A 22,503-nucleotide genomic window follows, 5' to 3' on the forward strand; every position below is an offset into this window, starting at 1 on the left:
CACGCAGAACTATATTAACACAAACAACGTATACCGGACCTTAGAATGGCCGGACTTAACGTAAAAGAGAATGTTCAAAATAACAAGCCAAGGCCGGGGATACAGAATGAGACAATTCGCATAAACAAGCCAAGGGCCAGGATACCAGAAGTAGGGAAAGTCAAAAATATAAGCCAAAGTAAAAAAACAGAAATATAATACCGAGAACGCAACAGGGCACTGAGAAAAGGCATAACATGGTTTAAATATGCCTCTCAGTGCTGTGATTGGTTATTACATGGCTTTTGACCCCAAAACGTGCGTCAATAACGTGATGTCACATGCACGCCGGCGCCATCTCTAATGTGGGCAGTGCTCCCTTTAACATTAAGCCTGTGCCTGAGCTGGAGAGGCGAGGACAACGCAAGAACAGTAGAGGCAATAATGCAGTCAGGAGGTATAATAGAAGAAATCTCTTGCTCCTGTTCTTCCTTTGAATCATATTGCCTAGATAGGGCATCAGCTTTGATGTTTCTTGTGCCAGGTCTGTATGTAATCACAAAATTGAAACGTGAAAAGAAGAGAGACCATCTGGCTTGTCTGGAATACAATCTCTTGGCTTCACCTATGTAAGCCAGATTCTGGTGATCAGTGAAAATCAAAAGTGGATCTTTAGAACCCTCCAAAAGATGTTGCCATTCTTTTGAAGGCTAGGATAATGGCTAACAGTTCTCAGTTGCCCATATCATAGTTTCTTTCTGCTGGCGACCGTTTAATGGAGAAAAACGTACAAGGGTGTAAAGGGGTGTCCTTTCTTTCCCTCTGAGACAGAACAGCACCTTTACTGTTTCTAAAGCATCTACCTCTAGTATAAAAGGTGTACTGGTACCAGGGTGCACTAGTATGGGAGCAGAAGCAAACAAGGTTTTGAGATTATCAAATGCTTCTTTAGCTTCCTGTGACCTTATGTGACAGTTAACACCGTTACGAGTAAGGTTAGTAATGGGGGCTATAACAGTAGAGAACCCCTTTATTAACCTACGATAATAATTGGCTAAGCCTAGAAAATGCTGCAGAATCGCCTCGAGTTTTTGTGGATCTATTTAGAAACCAGAAGCAGAAATCACATAACCCAGGAACTGAATCTCTGTCTGATCAAATAGGTATTTTTCAAGTTTACAGTATAATCCATTTTTAAGTAGTGTTTGTAAAACTTGTTTTACATGCACGTGGTGAGTGGAGAGATCAGAAGAATATGTGAGTATATCGTCGAGATACACCAATACAAATGAATAAATGAATTCTCTAAGTACATTGTTTAATACATCCTGAAATAGGGCTGGGGCATTACATAAGTCAAAAGGCATGAATAAATACTCGTAATTCTTATTTCTAGTTTTGAAAGCCATTTTCCACTCATGTCCCTCCTTTATCCTCACCAAATTATAAGCACTCCTAAGGTCAAGTTTGGTAAACACTTTGGCACCTTGGAGTCTGTCAAATAATTTGGAAATGAGCGGTATAAGATAGGCATTTTTCACAGTGATCTTATTTAATGCCCTATAGTTGACACAGTGACGAAGATCTTCCTCTTTTTAGATACAACGAAGAAACCAGCACCGGCTGGAGAAGAAGATCTACGTATGTGACTTTAAGACAGGGACTTGTTTATGTATTCCTTCATGATTTTGCTTTCTTGAGGGGATAAGGTATATACACCACCCTTAGGGGGTATAGTACCAGGAAGCAAATCAATGGAGCAATCGTAAGACCTGTGTGGAGGTAAAACATTAGTGTGTACTTTGTTAAACACTTCTTTAACCTCCAAATAGGGAAAAGGAACCTCAGTAGAAAGAGGAGCAGTAGTAGGTACATTAACCATGTCCAAGCTCTTAGCAACGGGTTGAATACACTTAATACATTTACCACTCCATTCTAGAATCTCACCCTTAACCCAATCAATATGTGGATTGTGCTTGAAAAGCCACGGAAAACCAAGTATTATGGGACAAGAAGGAGATGAAATAACTTGGAAGGGGATAAGTTCCTTATGTAAAACCACCTACCGTTAAGGTAAGAGGTAAGGTTTCCTGTGGGATCAAAGAATGGGACAGTGGTCTACCATCTATGGCCTCAATGGCCAAAGGTGTGGTTCTTTCTTTGAGCGGCACTACATGGTTGGTAACAAACAGTTGGTCTATAAAGTTCTCCGCTGCACCAGAATCAACCAAATAACACAAGGAATTATTTTTATTGCTTTGGGCAAACACAGAAAGCATAAACCTATTTTGAGGCATACCAGGGGACATATACATCACACCGGTCAGAAGTGGGCGGTTCTAAGGTGCGCAAGTTTTCCGGCCGAATAGGACAAGCTATTCTCAAATGACCCTTTTTTCCACAATATAAACAGAGCCCTTCATTTTTCCTATATAGTTTTTCAGCCTCAGAAAATCTCATCACCCCTAATTGCATGGGTTCAGATTCAGGAGGGGGAGACAGAGCAGGTAACATAGGAGTGGAGAAACGGGGGGCAATAGACAAGTTGGAATGTCTAGTTCTATTTCTGGTTCTGTCTCTCTCTCTAAGACAGTTATCAATATGCATCATGTAAGTTTTTCAGTTAATTCTTTAGCAGCAGTCTCATCAAGTACTGCATCAGATAGACCTGTGGAAAAGGCAGTGATTAATCCGCTGTTAGTCAAGTCGACCTCTGAAGCGAGGGTATGAAATTCAATGGCGTACTCTGCAACAGACCTATTGCCTTGCTTTATACGCACTAATGCTTTGGTAGTGGCAAATTGATCCATGTGGTGATCATTTTCTTCCAGTGTGCTCTCGCACAATTCTGCAGGGTCCATATCCCTGTCAAAATGTCACGATTACTATATGACCCAACACGCAGAACTAAATTTACACAAACAATGTATACCGAACCTAAGAATGGCCGGACTTAACTTAAAAGAGAATGGTCAAAATAACAAACCAAGGTCATGGATACAGAATGAGTCAATTCGAATAAACAAGCCAAGGGTCAGGACACCAGAAGTAGTGAAAGTCAAAAACATAAGCTAAAGTAAAAAAACATAAGTATAATACCAAAAACACGCTCTCTGAGCAAAACGTGCGTGTGCGTCGATAACGTGACGTCACACGCACGCCGCCGTCAGCTCTAATGTGGGCAGTGTGCCCTGTAACAATAAGAACGAGTCCACAGCGGCCGGGGTCCCTTAGAACGCCGCACCAGCCGAGATCCGTCTTCTTGGAGGATCGGGCGGCACTCCGCCGCGATCCAGGTAGGTAAAGTTTTACCTTTTCGGCGTGACCGCCCTGCTCATGTGTATCTGAAGTATCAGCGCGGTCGTACTGATCAGGCGTGACCGTGTCAATACAGACCCCCTGCGCCGTGACAGGCGGTACGTCGCACATAATAGCAGCTACCCTTGTTAAATGCCACCCCAACTGGTTGGGGAACCTGTAACCCGTATCTGGTTACCAGCCAGAAAGCATGTGATTGCCACACCTGAGACCACGGGGTCCAAAACCCTAAATGGGGCCTCCGCCCCCCCCACCCAACCCCGAGGCTAGAGGAGACTAGGAAGAGAATACAAAAATAAATAAATAATATATATATATATATATATATATATATATACACACACACATATATAAATAAATTTTGGGCACGGGAGTAGTTGAGGGCTTCTGTGACTGGCCGGACTCAGCCCCTATCCTACCCCAAAAACTCTCTCTTTCACACTACACCCGCGCGCACACACACACACACACACACAATGCATCCCTATACATCCACAGAAACATACAATGCATCCCTACACACACAGAAAAACAACATGCTTCCCTTACACACAAAGAAACACAATGCATCACTAACACACACTCAATGCACCCTAACAGACACACACACACTGCATCCCTTATATACACAGAAACACACCTTGCATCCCTTACGCATACAAACACAGGTTCACACAATGCATCCCTTACACACAACCAGAAACACATAATACATTCCTTAAACACAAACACACACTGCTTTCTATCCCTTACACAAAAACACACTGCTTCCACTACACACACACACACTGCATCACCTACACAAACTGGTTTCCCTATACACTACATTCCATAAGCGCACACATTAGATCCTCTACAATAACGCATAACATATCGCCTACACACTCCACTCCCTGTGAGCGAACTCATAGGTGGAACATGTAGGTGGACCTTATAGGCATACTCACCGTCAGGCCCAGACCTTGAGCTGTGTAAGGGGCCCTAAAAATGGAGCTGCTTCCTGTTTTCCCAGAACATTAAATTTTTGTGACCACAGTTACAAACAGCCTCCAGAGATCCTGTTCTACACCAGACCAGTGGAGCCAGACTGCAGCCACACCCCATCATCATCCTCATCTGGTTGTAAGTAGGCAATCTAGTATATTATTAGTGACACAAATCTCTAATTTACCTCACATTAAAGGGACTATATAGTCCCCAGATCCACTGCAGCTTAATGAAGTGGTTCTGGCATCTATAGCCTGTGCTTGCAGGCTTTTTAATGTAAACAAACACTGTGTGCAGCACTGGCGTTAGTTCATATAGGTAGGGCATTGTGATGTCACATGGGGGGGGACTACAAATTTTTCTTTTGCCTGCCCTTGCAGGGTCCTTGCACCGGCCCTGAACATGACGTACTATATTCCATGATATCTCATCATAATATAAGGTTACCCTATCGACTTCTCCTAATCTTTGGAGTGCAAGAACGGCATGCCCACAAATTACCCTCTTTTAGGGGAAGGTCACTCGCCTCGAAGCTGCTGGGACGAGTGAGCCCACTGTACTTACCTCTTACACCTGTCCACAAGATGGTCAAACACTTGGTGTTTAGACCCCCATGAAAATTTGCACCTTGAACGTAAGAGGGTTAAATCTACCGGTTAAGAGACACCAACTGTACAGGGAATTAAAACCTATCAATGTGGATGTAATCTGACTGCAGGAGATGCACTATAGAACCAATGACTTTACTCACCCGTCTATGACCAACTACCCATACCATTTCCACGCAACATCACCCACTAAAGGCGCCTCTATACTTATCACCAAACATGTAGCGTTCACTCTGATATCCAAAGATATTGATGCAAACGGAAGATACGTCATCCTGAAGTGCTTAATAAATAACATAACATAACATACACAATTGCGAATATATACTTGCCCAATACCAACCAACACAATTTTTTACACCAAATATTACACAAACTGACCAAAATCTAAGAGGGAGTCTCTATTGTATGTGACGATTTCAACCACATTTTAGACACGAAAGTGGACACAAATGTTTCACAATATAGTAATCGATACAAACTCCCTAAACGCCAATGTAGGCAGATACAAAAACTTCTCTCGATACACCATTACTATGATGCCTGGCAGCTATCCCACACTGACAAACTGTCCTATACACACTTTTCCCTTGTACACAATTCATACTCGCGCATAGATGAGTTTTTACTACAGGGGAATATGCTCAATCAGATAATAAACTGCAAGATAGGGCAAATCTCATGGTCCGACCATGCTCCAGTCACACTGACTGTCAAGGACCAATATGATTTTAAGCAACGCAACCTATGGAGACTGAATGCCTCCTTGCTGACTGACCCCAAATTTTCAAAGGAGGTTGCAGTAGCCCTAAACCACTATTTTCAAGAGGCATCACAAAGAACAATTTGGGCGGCACACAAAACAGTAGCTAGAGGGATTTTCCTCCGACGGGCATCATACTTACATAAACAATCAAAAGCCCAACTCACGAAATGGCAGCGAGACTTATATAGTCTCAAAACACAGAACCAATTCGCCCTATCTCAAGATTTGAAAGTGCAAATAGCCCACGTCACTAACAAAATTCATCGCCAAGCGCTAGAAAAAACAGGATACATCCTCCAGAGACTAAAATCATGCCAATATGCACACGGAAACAAAGCTAACTCACTTTTAGCCCGGATATTGCAAAACAAAAAATAGCGTTTATCATGTCCCCCACAGGTGAAAAAATTATGATACCCAAAGACATATGTAACGAGTTTGCCAAATACTATGCCAATTTATACAATTTACACAGCAATGTAAATACATACCAGCCTACACAGGAAAACATAAATTCCAATCTAGCCATGGTACACCTTCCCACCCTTACGACCCAACAGTAAGAGGACCTCACACAGCCAATCACGGAGGATTAAATCTTGGCGACAATTAACCTCTTGCCTACAGGCAAAGCCCCGGGACCAGATGGTCTGGACAACACATACTATAAACGATTTAATTCAGTCTTAGCACCCCAACTAATGAAAGCTTTTACAGAAGCAATCTCGGCAGTCACTGCACCACGACTCCTTACTAGCCCACATCATAACACTGCCTAAACTGGGCAAACCACCAATGCACCCACAAAACTTTAGGCCAATATCGCTTCTAAATACTGATGCGAAGTTGTTTGCCAAACTATTCGCCACACAATTTAGCAAAATCCTTCCTCACATTATTCACACAGACCAAGTAGGCTTTGTAGCAGGTAGACAAGGTGCTGAAAACACGTGTAAAGTTTTAGACATCGTGCAAAGCTTGACGCGAAAAAAGCCTTTCACCGCCTCCACTGGAAGTTTTTTGGAGGAGGTCATGACAAAATGTGGGATCCCGGAGGGATTCATGTCAGTGGTTAAGGCATTATACAGTTCTCAGGCAGAACAGGTGCTCAATGCAGGATTTCTGTCCCACCCGTTTTTAATCACAAATTACCAGGCAGGGATGCCCCCTATTACCACTATTAAATGTTATGGCACTAGAACCTCTAGCAACCAGGATCAGACACAATAGCTCCATACACTAACCTTGACCCAACCACTGGTATCAATGCCTAACCTTTTACAAGAAATAACAGATTATGGAGACAGCTCCTACGACAATCTTTTTTTTTTTTTTTTTAATTCTTTATTTATAGCGTGCAGGGAATTACAAACATGCATGGTGTGCCACGATAGCACGAACAAGAATATACATTATGGATTTTCATGGCTGTTTTAAACAAGATTGCACATTTTATATTTAAGATAGACAAGTTAGACTAAGCAATTTTCATATTTTATATTAGAGTAACAAGCTGAGACCATATGTGAATAACAGATATAGTATTCGCTACACAATGCGCATTTCCTGATAGTAGTAGTATCTGTTTCTATCTGTTTCTAGCTGAGTAGGTTTTCGCTGTAAGCCCTCTAACATATACAAGATTACACATCTGACTGAGTATGGGTACATGAGTGAGATATGTGAGTGAAGGCATGCTTATATACATGTTAAATAGTATATTATGTTTAAAAGATCGAGGTATAAACACGCTTGTCACCCTGGTTGGTCTAGAGTTCGTAAGTCGATTTGTGCTCCAGGGGCCTGTGACTTGGTAGGTCCGAGGCCTAGTTAGTTGTCGCGGGCCTGTGCTTAACCGATGCCCGATCCACCATGTCGGTACGACCGAGTGCGGGTGTCCGTCGCTGTTCTGGCGGTGCTGCTCCAGGGGTGTTTCTGCGTACCTTGTGAGTGTCCCAGGGGCTGTCTCCCCAAGTGGCCAGGAGTGCTTTTACTGGATGTCCAGAGGTGAGTCTCTTAGGGAGTGTGCTTGGGCGCCGTTAGGTGTTGTGTGGATGGCAGTCGCTGGCATAGATAAGTGGTGTGCAACGGGAGCCAGTGCAGCCGCCATTTTGGGTCTGGCTAGGCCTCCTCCGTTATGTGCCTGTGGTGTTGGCGGGTGAGTAGTCGTGTGCAGGGTTGCGGTGCTTGGTATGGTGGGACTCCTTCTGCCTCCCGGGCTCTTTCCTGGAGGCTTTATTAGTCGCTCCGTTCACTGCCATGGAGCAGTCGCCTCCGCCGATCTCGGCCCACATGGCATCCGCCATCTTGGGTGGTGCGTTCCGGCTCTCGAGCAGAGTGGCCTTGTCGTCAGGCCTTGAGTGCACAGATGAGGACCGGGATAACCCCCCCGGTCCATATGGGGGGGAGAACGGGGCCAGGTCCACCCGGGTCACAGCTTCCGAGTCGGCACCTTTAGGCAGGATAGAGGGGCAGCGGCCGTCCACCCCTCTCACCGCCGGCTTAGGCCCCCACTCTGTCGGCGAGGGCGAGGGCTGCGCCTCCAGGGGACTGCAGCTCCGTGGGCCAGCCTCTCCCTGGATCCGGTGTCTCTGAGTCGCCAAACACCCATGCTGTCGGTTTGTTCTTGGGTCGATTACCATGTTTTAGGTGTTTAAATTGGTGTGTTCAGCCGGAGCTGGACGGGAATGCGACCGTCCAGCTCGGCGGTGCGCCCCGCCCCCTCCTACGACAATCTTAATGTGACAAAAACCCAAACCATTGGTACGCCCAAAGGCACACTAGACATACTTCAGGAGAAATTCATAATGGACTGGAGAATGGACAGTATTTCCTTCTTGGGTCTCAAAATCACAAAAAACTTAAGGGGCTTGTTTAAAGTCAATTACGAAACTCTGCCAAAAGAACTGGAGTTTAGCCTAGTGGGGACATTAATATCTTTCTTGGCTGGGAAGACTGGCAGCGGTTAAAATTACCCTAACGGGCGGGGCGTGGCTACGACTTGAATGGGGCCAGTCGCAGATTAGGTGAGCACCAACGGTGGCAGCAAGAAATAGCGTAAGGGGAAAAAAAGAGGAAAGCTTACCCGTCACAATAACACGGGTACGAACGTGAATGCAAGCAAACTCTAGCAAAATGAGGCAGAAACCCACTGCCATACAAGTTTCGGCCCTGTCTCCGCCGAGCAGGCGACCACAAGATGGCAATGGGACGGCACTCTGACAAGCCTCGACCTCAGGACATAGCAACGTAACATCCATCTCTCTAAGCACTGCAGTTCCGTCGGCAGAGAACAACATTAAAAAACTATTAGAAGATCTCAAAACTACGCTGCAGGCTGATTTCCAGAAGCTAGCCAAAAGTTACTGGAGAGTGTACAGCGCACCTGGAGGACAAGCCCGAGGAAATTATAGAGCTTTTCCAAAGCTTGTTATCTGAGGCATCGGATCAAGAGATCCAGCTAGACAGGGCACATCGGATGGCTAAACAAAAAAAAATCTCCCAGCTGCAGTGCTGCGGGATGCCATAGTAAGAGTTCACTTCTATGGAGCTAAGGAAAAGATGCAAGCAGCACGAGATCCCAACCGGGTGACAGACAAGTTTGCGGGAGCACAACTATTTGCGGATCTGTCTCCAGCTACGTTGGCATAGCCTTTGGCCCGATCACAAGAGCCTTCAGAGCTGCTCAAATTCCCTACAAGTGGGGGTTCCCGACTCTCCTCATAATACACAAGAATGTACCGGACAGAAAAGCAAAATCACCCGAAGAAGGCTACAAGCTACTTGCCCAGTGGAACATATACCTAGCAACTGAGGAACTTACCGCAAGTGGTCCAGTGGCATCACCACCGCGTCTCGTCAGAGTCTGGCAGAAGGTCAATGTGGCGAAATAACAACGAAGGAAACACTGCTAACTTGCTGACACTACCCATACAAAATGGGTTAATTAATGTCTTTCGGATGCGGTATGACAGTCATCATACTTTCTGAGGAGAGGTATCAATGCTGATATATCATGCTGTGAATTGTATTCTCTCGTATCTCCTCTCTTCCCTTCCTATGTTTTTTACCACTAGATTCATGCAGGGGGAGGAAGACGGAGAATAAACAGCAAAACAAAAGACCAATTACAATTAAAAAATTAATAAATAAATAAATAAAACAGTTGCTTTGAAAGCATGGGCAGGTTAATTCGCCTGGTATAATTACTGCAGAGGCGTAATTATAAACCACAGGGCCCCGGTGCGAAAATTGCCCTGGGGCCCCCCCAGACATCTACCTCCTACCCCACACGTCCCTGCCCTCTGCCACACATGCAGACACATACATACAGACACACATACACACAGAGACCCATACATACAGACAGACAGACGGACACATGTAGAGGCACACACACATACACTCATATACACACACTCAGACACACATACACACACTCACAGACAAACACACACACACACACACACTCAGACACACAAACACACTCACAGACACGCACAAATTATTAATATTAAATGTCCATTGTCCCGGAGCGGCGGGTGGGGGCCCTAAATGAAAATGTAACCCCCCCAGGTGACTAGGGGGGTGATTAGGGGGCCCTTGCCCCCCCTTAAAAATAACCCCTACCTACCCCCCTCACCCTAAAAATAATGAGGGGGGACCATTAACTAGATACCTGTAAAAAAAAAATTAATAAAACTTGCCATTTGATGTCTTCTTTCTTCTAAAATCTTATTTTTTCAGCCACAAAAAAGGCTAACTAAAAATCCATAATATTTTGCACTTTGAAAAAACAAAAAAAACCAGAGCACAAATAAAGTAATCCATCTTCACCCATGGAGGGCTCCGCGCAGACTGAGCTCTGCAGGGCGGGGGAAGGCTTATAAAGCCTTGCCCCGCCCTGCAATTAGGCTCAGAACACTCTGGTTGGTTGGTTTAAGCCATCCAAACAGAGTGCTCTGACAGGTAAATGAAGAGACAGACAGGTAAGTCTCTACATTTACCTGTCACAGCACTCTGATTGGTTTGCTTGAAATCCAGCAGGAAGACAGCCACTAGAGGCTGGATTAACCCTGCAATGTAAACATAGCAGTTTCTCTGAAACTGCTATGTTTACATCTGAAGGGTTAAACCTGGGGGACCTGGCACCCAGACCACTTCATTGAGCTGAAGTGGCCTGGGTGACTATAGTGTCCCTTTAAGGAAAATCGTGAGTGGAAAACGGCATTTAACACTTGAAGTGTGCACTATGAGTACTATGATGCCCTTCGGGTTGTGCAATGCTCCGGCCGTGTTCCAGGACTTTTTTATTAACTCAGAGACTATATTTATTCATTTGTCCTAGTCTATCTGGATGATATCCTTATATATTCCCTTGACCTTCAGACTCACTACAAACATGTCAAACAAGTATTGCAAACTTTATTTAAAAATCTACTTTATTGTAAACTGGAAAAATGCATCTTTGATCAGACAGAAGTACAGTTTTGGGGGTATAACTAGATGGTCTTTGTTCCTTTCTCACTTTAACTTTCTGATAACTTACAGACCTGGTCCCAAAAATGTGAAGGCAGATGCCTTATCCAGACAGTTTGATACTGAATCAGTACAGGGCGAGGAGACATCACCTTTTATTTCACCTGAGTGTATCATCGCTTTCACTGTCCTTTCCTTGTCATCTCCTCTGATTGGCACTATCATGGAGGCTCAGTCTCAGGCGCCATGCAATAAACCACTGGATAAATTATTTGTTCCATTTGGTGAAAAGGAAAATGTCAGGCGGGTGTTCCTCAACAACGTGACTGCTGGACACCCAGGCATTTATAAATCCATATCCGCGATCATGAGATCATTTTGGTGGGATTCTCTCAGGAAAGATGTTAATGAATATGTACAGGCATGTTCTGTTTGTGCAGTTTCTCATAAGCTTCCATGTGGATTGTTGCATCTACTTCCCGTACCTAGTATTCCGTGGTCCCATTTGCCCATGGATTTCATCGTGGAACTTCTTAGTTCTAATGGCTATACCACCATCCTTATGGTGGTTGACTGCTTTTTCAAGATGGCTTATTTTGTTCCACTCAAAAAATTGCCATCCTCTCAAGACCTGGTTCTTATTTTTATACGTGAAATTGTCCAACTACATGGTATTCCTCACAATATTGTATCTGACAGAGGTTCTCAGTGTGTGTCTTGGTTTTGGAGGGCTTTCAATAAACAGTTGGGCATTAAAATGCCATTTTCTTCCTCTTACCATCCCCAAACCAATGGCACGGCTGAGAGGGCTAACCAGTCATTAGAATTGTATTTGCGTTGTTTTGTTAATAGCATTCAAGATAATTGGTCTGAATTACTACCCTGGGCCGAGTTTGCTAGGAACAATGCTAATCATGACTCTTCCGGTCATAGTCCATTCTTTGTTAATAACGGTCGTTATCCTACTGTTCTGCCGGCTGTTTTCTCTGACACGGCTATCCCTGCTTTGGATGATCACCTTGCTTCTATTCGTGATACCTGGACCAAAGTTCACTCTGCTCTCAAAACTGCAGCTGATCGTTTCAAATTTCATGCTGATAAAATGGTGGGGTGCCAACCCTGTTTACCAAATGGGTGAGAGGGTGTGGTTATCATCGCGCAACATCAAACTTAAAGTTCCTAGCATGAAGTTTGCTCCCAGATTCCTTGGTCCATTTCGTATCCTTCGTAGAATTAATCCTGTTTCGTATTCTCTGGCTGAAACCATTTGATGCCGGCTGCTGCGTAGCCCCATATACGCCCACGGTATTGACAACGTGAACGTGTGTGTGACGTCACGCAAACGACGCACAAGCACGTTCTGGGGTCATAGGCTGGGTACGGCTAATCGGTTTTAAAGGAGACTTAAACTCATTTCTTGCCTTCCCTCATTGACCTGTCGTGGTTTCCCTTAGTGGTTGTCCGAGAGTGTGATCCTGAGCGTTTATTTCTGGTTATTGACTATGGCTTAGTTTTGACCTCCCTGTATTCTGGTATCCTTGACTTTTGGCTTTCCCTCACCGTCATTCTGTGTCCCCGACCTCAGCACGTATTCTGACTATTCTCTGGTACGTTAAGTCCGGCCAGACGTTACCTTTTAGTCCTAGGTATGATACAGTTCTAGTAATCATGACAGTCTGACGCCGCCGTTGCCAAAGAAGCTGATCTCTCCTCAACGCGGGAACCACAAAATCAGTAGACAGATTTAGTCTAGCGTAGCAGGCAGACCTAGATGTAGCACAATGCTTAAAAGCACTCACAGCACAATAAGGGAAAACCTCCTGCACGTCGCACCTCGAATTATTGAGAAAAATATTCTATAAATGGTATATGGTACCAGATCGGTTAGCAAAAATATTCCCTGGAACGCCTAATCACTGTTGGCGCTGTAAAGAGCCAGAAGGCACAATGTTCCACATTTGGTGGTGCTGCAGCCAGATCCAACCATACTGGTCGATGGTACAAAACCTTATCTCACGGGCCACACACCACGATATCACACTTACGCCAGAATTGAGACTCTTACTCTTGAACATTTAAAAATTCCATAAAGGAGAGGAAATCTTTATATTCCATGCTCTGGTGGCGGCCCAGTCACTACTTGCTAGAGCCTGGAAATCTCCAGATGCACTGTCCAAACAAGCATTGATATGACAAATATCTACAAATTTAGTATACGAACACATGGCTAGAAAACAACACAGAACCCTGCACTTTTCAGAAGGTCAAAAATCAGTGGGAAACCTATACAGCTACACTGGGGAGCCTAGACATAATATCATAGGAACAAAAAAAAAAAAAAGCCATAGCAATGGTGATTGGCCATATATAGCTCACCTAAGACACCCATACCACACAAGACAGATAGGCACTGAAAAGCTAACAATAGGATGGTGGCAGAAGACGACCAACTACTGTAGTTCCCTGCTATTACATACCGCAAGATACCGGACTGGCAAACCTCGCACCCATCCACACCCCCCTACTCCTTCTCCTCTTTCTTCTTCCTTGATTCCACCCCCCTGTACCATTAACGAGATAGCCACTGTAAATAACTAACGACGGAAGTAACACGGGTTACCAAGTTCCAAAAACAATGAAAACTCTAAGAAAAAGAACACATAAGGGACACACAACACGAGACCTGAACCACAGTTTCGCATTAATAGGTTAACCGGACAGGTTATAGGGGAAACTAGTTGATTAAAGAATGATGCTGTAAATATGCTTCTGATCTGTGCCTTTCACACTGGTCCTGAATGCACAATAAATTGCAGGTTGGTTATAAGGTGACTGCTGTTGGTGCGATTGAAACTGGATATAATACAGTAACTGAACTTGTTAAATCCAGTGGAAATGTCAAAATGGAAAGTATGCTTTTACGTTTCCCCCCTCCCCCTTTTCCTTTTTTGTACCCTAAGTTTATAACCAATAAAAATGGTCAAATAAAAAAAAAAAAAATGAACTGCAAGATCCAGACGGAAATAGCCAAGCTGTGAATACAGCAGAAACAGGTTTTTTTTTTCCAAATCGGCTATTGACGTGAATGTTGCAGTCTTGTTTTCAATTCACTGCCATTCTCTGTTTAGTAAATCACCCCCCGAGTGCTTTTTTTAAAAGTGATTCATCTTGTCTAAGGCTTAATTAGTCTAGTCCCTGCTACTGAAGTGGTCGCTGCCCACTTTCTCTTTAAGTGTCCTGCTCTGTGTCAGTCTATTTATTTTTTCTTCCTCTGGCCAATTCTATGCCCTGGCCACCTGTTGCGCTCCCTCACATGTTAGTGCCTGCTATGTCTCTTTGCTGTAGTCTGTCATGGCTGGCTACGAAAATCGCTGCGCCCTGCTGCCTGTCACTCACAGCCCTTTGTTGCTGCTCTGTTTTTTAACGGATGTATTTTTGGGTCGCTGTGTCATAGCAACATGGTCATGTGACAGTTGTGAATATTCATGAAGTTCTTTGCTTCCCCAGAAGCAACGGACTCTGGGATGCGGCTCGCTGGGGAGTCACCGAACCCATTAACTGTCATTATCATTATTTATTTATAAGCGCGGTGGTCTTTTCATAATGTGTGCGTACACTGAAGAAACAAGTATGCATAATACATACACGTCTTTTAATGCTCAGCACAATCACAGTCCACAAACATGTAACAGGGAACAGTCAGCTAGGAAAGTGGCTAATGTCAATAAATCAGTGCCAAATGCACAGAGACATATTTCCCTCAGTCTACCACTGTGACAGACATATAAAAACACAGGCACACGCGCATGAGAAGAGATCTCACATTCAGCCAGTATTACATATAAAAGAAGAGAGGAACCCCTGTACCTAAGCCATTTTTAAAGCTGGCAATACTGAGAGAATTTTTTAATAATCAGTCATTCTTATCTGCACAGACTCGCTATGTGTGGCAATCAGCTGGTTCTATTCCGTCTATGTACCTGAATTCTAATAAAAAAACATCACCTGTGACATATTTAGCAGACAATAACCAATTAGAAACAATGTGTATCATTTAAGTATTGTAAAATATGAAGAGTATGTCACCCCTCGGACTCTGCTCCTTCAACATAAGACTCATGGGGATTATTCACTAAACAGCGAACTGTAGTGAATTGCAAATGTAGGTCAAAATTGCTAATTTGAAATCTGAAACTCAGCTATAAGACATAGTTTAGCTATTTTAACAACATATATTAGGCCATAACTTCCCTCCATGATTTATCAGATCCCCTTCTATATACTGATAACCAGCACATGAGAAGAGCATTGCAGCAGTATGTGGGGTATATAACAAACAGGATGAAATCAATTAATCAGGGAGGGATCCTATATAAATTAGCTTAATTAGTTACATTTAATTTGATAATATAAGGGGGTCGGCAACCTTTGGAATGCCATATGTTGTGGACTGCATCTCCCATAAAGCTCTTACATTGACAATGCATATAGCCGCTGTCTCACAGCTAGTAGTCCAGCCACTTGACACTTACCTCAGTATCCCAGGTGCCCCCAGTCCAGCGTCCTCTTCTCGTATTGCTAATCTGGAAGCCACTACGTCTACATTAATCATGTCAATGCTGTCTAGGTGGAGTTCATTGACTTAGAGTTGCTAACTACTTATGAACTTTATTGGCTATTAGTATAAAATTTTCCATTCGCGAATGGCGAACGCGAACTTCCACAAATGTTCGCGAACGGGCGAACCGCCATAGCCTTCAATAGGCAGGCAAATTTTAAAACCCACAGGGACTCTTTCTGGCCACAATAGTGATGGAAAAGTTGTTTCAAGGGGACTAACACCTGGACTGTGGCATGCCGGAGGGGGATCCATGGCAAAACTCCCATGGAAAATTACATAATTGATGCAGAGTCTGGTTTTAATCCATAAAGGGCATAACTCACCTAACATTCCTAAATTGTTTGGAATAACGTGCTTTAAAACATCAGGTATGATGTTGTATCGATCAGGTAGTGTAAGGGTTACGCCCGCTTACAGTGACAGACCAAACTCCCCGTTTAACGCACCGCAAACAACCGCAAACAGTCCATTTGCACAACCGCAAACTCCCCATTTGCACAAGGTTGGATACCAAGCTAGCCATGTCCCGTTCCTTGGCCTCATTGATGTCATTGAAGGTCTCTTCCTCCACCCAGCCATTTTTTTTTAAATGTACACTACTGTTACACCAGATATGAGTTGCACTGGTGTAACACTGTGCCCTGGCAGGCCCTGAAAATCACACGTGTGAAGGAAACTGACTGCTATTATTTCACAGTCAAATTTCTAGTTTTTTTTTAATGTACACTACTGTTACACCAGATATGAGTTGCACTGGTGTGACACTGTGCCCTGGCAGGCCCTGAAACTCACACGTGTGAAGGAAACTGACTGCTATTATATTACAGTCAAAAACTTTTTATTTTTTTATTTTTTTTAAATTAAAGCTATTGTGACACCAGATATGAGTGGTGGCACTGGGACCACCTTAAAAATATTGGATATCGCTAAAATTCATGATCACTATATACTTTCTCTACAAACCTCTAAAATGAACCAAACTACTCATCCATCCGCTATACCACTTTATCCCACCTAGAACTAGTGCCCAGTTAAAATACTTGACTCTTACTTACCCACACTCAGTCATGCCACACACATTTCACCACTACTCTCACTGAATCAGTGGCGTACACAAGACCCATGGGGCCCCGGTGCGAAAATTGATCCGTGGCCCCCCCCCCCCTCGCGCTTACTCTGCGTGTGTGTGTGTGTCTTCAGCACTTACCTTTCCCCAGCGCCATGGGAGTCCGGCGCTGGAGAAAGGTAAGTGCTGAAGACACACACACACTCTCTCACGAACAAATGCATACACACTAGCTAACAGACACACACATTTACTGACAGAGACACACTCAGCGGCAGACATACATACACACTCACTTACAAAACATACACTCTCACTGACAAACACACACTCACTAACAGACATCAAACAGACTCACTAACACACACACACAAACACACTCAGTAACAGACACACACAGTAACACATTTACTGACACTCACTAGCAGACACACACACACACTCTCTAACACAAACACCTACACGCACACTAACACACTCACACTAACACTCACTCACACACACTAACACTCAAGCACTCACTCACACACACTAACACACACACACACTAACACACATACTTACACACTAACACTCACACACTAACACTCACACACTAACACTTACACTTACACTCACACTTACACACTAACACTCACACTCACTCACACACATTAACACACACTCACTCACACACACTTACACTCACACACACTTATACTCACACACACACTAACACTCACACACTAACACTCACACTCACTCTAACACTCACACTCACTCACACACACTAACACTCACTCACACACACTAACACTCACACTCACTCACACACATTAACACTCACACTCACTCACACACACTCACACACACTCACACACTCACACTAACACTCACTTACACATGTTTTTTTTTTTAATTTAATCCCCCCAGCCTCCTTACCTTTTGGAGTGCTGAGGAGATTCCCTGGGGTCCAGTGGTGCTGCTGGGCTCCTGGGGGGCCGGTCACCCGGCGGGCAGTCAGGCTGGCTGGTGCGCGAGGGAGCACTCTCCCCTGAGTGCTTCCTCTTCAGCTCCCTCGCGCGCCGCGTACTGATACCGGCGCCGGAAGATGACGTCATCTTTCGGCTCCAGTATCATTGCGGTGCGCGAGGGAGCTGAAGAGGAAGCACTCAGGGGAGAGTGCTCCCTCGCGCACCGGCCAGCCTGACTGCCCGCCGGGTGTAAGCAGGGCCAGCCTCGGGGGGCCCGGCTCCTGGGCCCCCCAGGAGAAGAGGCTGGCCCAGAGCGTACATACCGGGTCGCAGGAGCGGCCGGGCCCCCTGGTGGGCCGGGCCCGGTCGCAGCCGCGACCCCTGCGACCCTGGTATGTACGCCACTGCACTGAATCCCTCTGACTACGGCTAAATTCATCTTCTACATCAGAACACTACTCCTAAGATTGGGTTGTATCCATGTCTCGGGTCTTTCATGTAGAATAGGGGCAGCTTCGGTCTCCTTCAACACTGACACTCCAGTGCATATTATTAAAAGATTGGGCAGATGGAAATCCTCAGTCTACAACCGATATATTCCTCATCCCGAGAAAGAAATGAGGAAAGCTTTTAAAAGTTTGGCTTTGTAGATTTGATGCAATAAGTGTGTTTTTCTTTAATACCTTTTCACCCTCTTTGCATGAACATGATTTACATATGTTACTAATATGTTTCTGAACATATATATTATATTATTCACTCACTCACTCTCTGGGCCGGCCTAAGACATCATGCTGCCTAGGTCCAACGATAAATGAATATGGGGGATAATGTATAATAAACACAGGTTACTGGCTATGGGAGGATAATGTATAATAAACACAGGTTACTGGCTATGGGAGGATAATGTATAATAAACACAGGTTACTGGCTATGGGGGGATAATGTATAATAAACACAGGTTACTGGTTATGGGAGGATAATGTATAAGAAGCACAGGTTACTGGCTATGGGGGGATAATGTATAATAAACACAGGTTACTGGCTATGAGGGGATAATGTATAATAAGCACAGGTTACTGGCTATGGGAGGATAATGTATAATAAACACAGGTTACTGGCTATGGGAGGGATAATGTATAATAAACACAGGTTATTGGCTATGGGGGGATAATGTATAATAAACACAGGTTACTGGCTATGGGAGGATAATGTATAATAAACACAGGTTACTGGCTATGGGGAGAATAATGTATAATAAACACAGGTTACTGGCTATGGGGGGATAATGTATAATAAACACAGGTTTCTGGCTATGGGAGGGATAATGTATAATAAACACAGGTTACTGGCTATGGGAGTGATAATGTATAATAAACACAGGTTACTGGCTATGGGAGGGATAATGTATAATAAACACAGGTTACTGGCTATGGGGGGATACTGTATAATAAACACAGGTTACTGGTTGTGGGGGATAATGTATAATAAACACAGGTTACTGGCTATGGGGAGGATAATGTATAATAAACACAGGTTATTGACTATGGGGGATAATGTATAATAAATACAGGTTACTGGTTGTGGGGGGATAATGTATAATAAACACAGGTTACTGGCTATGGGGAGGATAATGTATAATAAACACAGGTTATTGACTATGGGGGATAATGTATAATAAATACAGGTTACTGGTTGTGGGGGGATAATGTATAATAAACACAGGTTACTGGTTGTGGGGGGATAATGTATAATAAACACAGGTTACTGTTTGTGGGGGGATAATGTATAATAAACACAGGTTACTGGCTATGGGGAGATAATGTATAATAAACACAGGTTACTGGCTATGGGAGGATAATGTATAATAAACACAGGTTACTGGCTATGGGAGGATAATGTATAATAAACACAGGTTACTGGCTAAGGGGGATAATGTATAATAAACACAGGTTACTGGCTATGGGAGGATAATGTATAATAAACACAGGTTACTGGCTATGGGGAGAATAATGTATAATAAACACAGGTTACTGGCTATGGGGGGATAATGTATAATAAACACAGGTTTCTGGCTATGGGAGGGATAATGTATAATAAACACAGGTTACTGGCTATGGGAGTGATAATGTATAATAAACACAGGTTACTGGCTATGGGAGGGATAATGTATAATAAACACAGGTTACTGGCTATGGGGAGGATAATGTATAATAAACACAGGTTACTGGCTATGGGGGGATACTGTATAATAAACACAGGTTACTGGTTGTGGGGGATAATGTATAATAAACACCGGTTACTGGCTATGGGGAGGATAATGTATAATAAACACAGGTTATTGACTATGGGGGATAATGTATAATAAATACAGGTTACTGGTTGTGGGGGGATAATGTATAATAAACACAGGTTACTGGCTATGGGGAGGATAATGTATAATAAACACAGGTTATTGACTATGGGGGATAATGTATAATAAATACAGGTTACTGGTTGTGGGGGGATAATGTATAATAAACACAGGTTACTGGTTGTGGGGGGATAATGTATAATAAACACAGGTTACTGGTTGTGGGGGGATAATGTATAATAAACACAGGTTACTGGCTATGGGGAGATAATGTATAATAAGCACAGGTTACTGGCTATGGGAGGATAATGTATAATAAACACAGGTTACTGGCTATGGGAGGGATAATGTATAATAAACACAGGTTACTGGCTATGGGGGGATAATGTATAATAAACAAAGGTTACTGGCTATGGGAGGATAATGTATAATAAACACAGGTTACTGGCTATGGGGAGGATAATGTATAATAAACACAGGTTACTGGCTATGGGGGGATAATGTATAATAAACACAGGTTTCTGGCTATGGGAGGGATAATGTATAATAAACACAGGTTACTGGCTATGGGAGGGATAATGTATAATAAACACAGGTTACTGGCTATGGGGGGATAATGTATAATAAACACAGGTTACTGGTTGTGGGGGGATAATGTATAATAAACATGTTACTGGCTATGGGGAGGATAATGTATAATAAACACAGGTTATTGACTATGGGGGATAATGTATAATAAATACAGGTTACTGGTTGTGGGGGGATAATGTATAATAAACACAGGTTACTGGTTGTGGGGGATAATGTATAATAAACACAGGTTACTGGTTGTGGGGGGATAATGTATAATAAACACAGGTTACTGGCTATGGGGAGATAATGTATAATAAACACAGGTTACTGGCTATGGAAGGATAATGTATAATAAACACAGGTTACTGGCTATGGGAGGATAATGTATAATAAACACAGGTTACTGGCTAAGGGGGATAATGTATAATAAACACAGGTTACTGGCTATGGAGGATAATGTATAATCAACCACAAACACACAAAAAAAAAAAAAAAAGAATGCAGCTTCAGAATTAATCTAAATTGTATGCTGTCTAGAAGGTGGGAGGGTCTGGGAGGGAGGGTCTGCTGCTGATTGGCTGGAATGTGTCTGCTGACTGTTAGGTACATGGTCAAAGTTTACACAATGATGATGAATAGGGGGCGGACCGAACATCGCATATGTTCGCCGTCCGTGACGAACGCGAACAGCTTAGTTCGCCAGGGACTATTCGCGAGCGAACCGTTCGGGACAACACTAGTTATTACCTCTTATATGTTACCTAACCATTACGGCAATATTGCCCCGACCACAAATCATATTATACAATGGATACCTAGAGTTTGCAGCACTACATTGCATTGAGTCCCTTTAATCTGATCTCCTGTATTTAAGGGGTTACTCCAAATATCATTGGCCACTTCAGTGATTTAAAGTGGTCATGGTGCCTGGAGTCAATATGTGCGCCTTGTGATGAAATGCTGCACATACAGAGATTAACCCCTCTGTTGCCACAGGTAAATTTACACCTCCATTGGGGTATTATTATCAAAGAAAAAAAGTTACTTGCTCACTATCCCAAGTCCCTATGTACATTTAAATAACTGTTTTTTAGTATCACTCCAATGGCCACTTAAGTGAAAGCTCACCTGCCACGTCAAGACAAAACCTTGTAAGTGAGTCCTACACTAACAATTCACCTTGCTGTTTTCAGATAGAAGCTAATGAGACATAATGGGGAATATTTCTAAACCTGTACACACTTCTCATTATCAAGCTTGAAACAAGAGTTCTGGGTGTCTAATGTGAATACTGCAAAATTTGGCTTCTGTTGTCAATACACATGGGAACGCTGGCGACAGACAGCCCATAGTGGCACAGCCCATCTTAATGACGCTATGTCCAACAGCACTCCCTGACATCCATCCTCCTGCGGCACTCCATCCTCCTGCGGAAAGGAGAACATATAGTAGACACTGTAAAGCAATGTTATGTGCCAATGCCACACTTTATACCATATAACAGGCATAGGCAACCTTCGGCACACCAGATGTTTTGAACTACACCTCCCATGATGCTTTGTCAGCATTATGGGTGTAAAAGCATTATGGGGGATGTAGTCCACAACATCTGGAGTGCCGAAGGTTGCCTATCCCTGCCATATAACATCAAGCAATAACACAGGAATTACATATTTTAAAAGGAACACTAAGTCATCATTAAACTTAAAGGGACAATATACTCACCAAGACCACTTTGTCTTCATTGAAGTTTCTTTTTATGAACTGCAATGTTTACAATGCAGGGTAAAGTCCAAGTAAA

The 22,503-nt window shown here is 43.5% G+C and overlaps 1 protein-coding gene across 1 annotated transcript in view; it reads right to left on the reverse strand.

The window, feature by feature from the left end:
* Positions 1 to 22,503, reverse strand: part of SORT1 (sortilin 1) — a 530,048-nt gene that overhangs the window by 358,282 nt on the left and 149,263 nt on the right. The gene's annotated exons all lie outside the window — the stretch shown is intronic.

Source organism: Pelobates fuscus, chromosome 1 (genome assembly GCF_036172605.1).
Source record: "Pelobates fuscus isolate aPelFus1 chromosome 1, aPelFus1.pri, whole genome shotgun sequence".
Taxonomy (NCBI): Eukaryota; Metazoa; Chordata; class Amphibia; order Anura; family Pelobatidae; genus Pelobates; species Pelobates fuscus.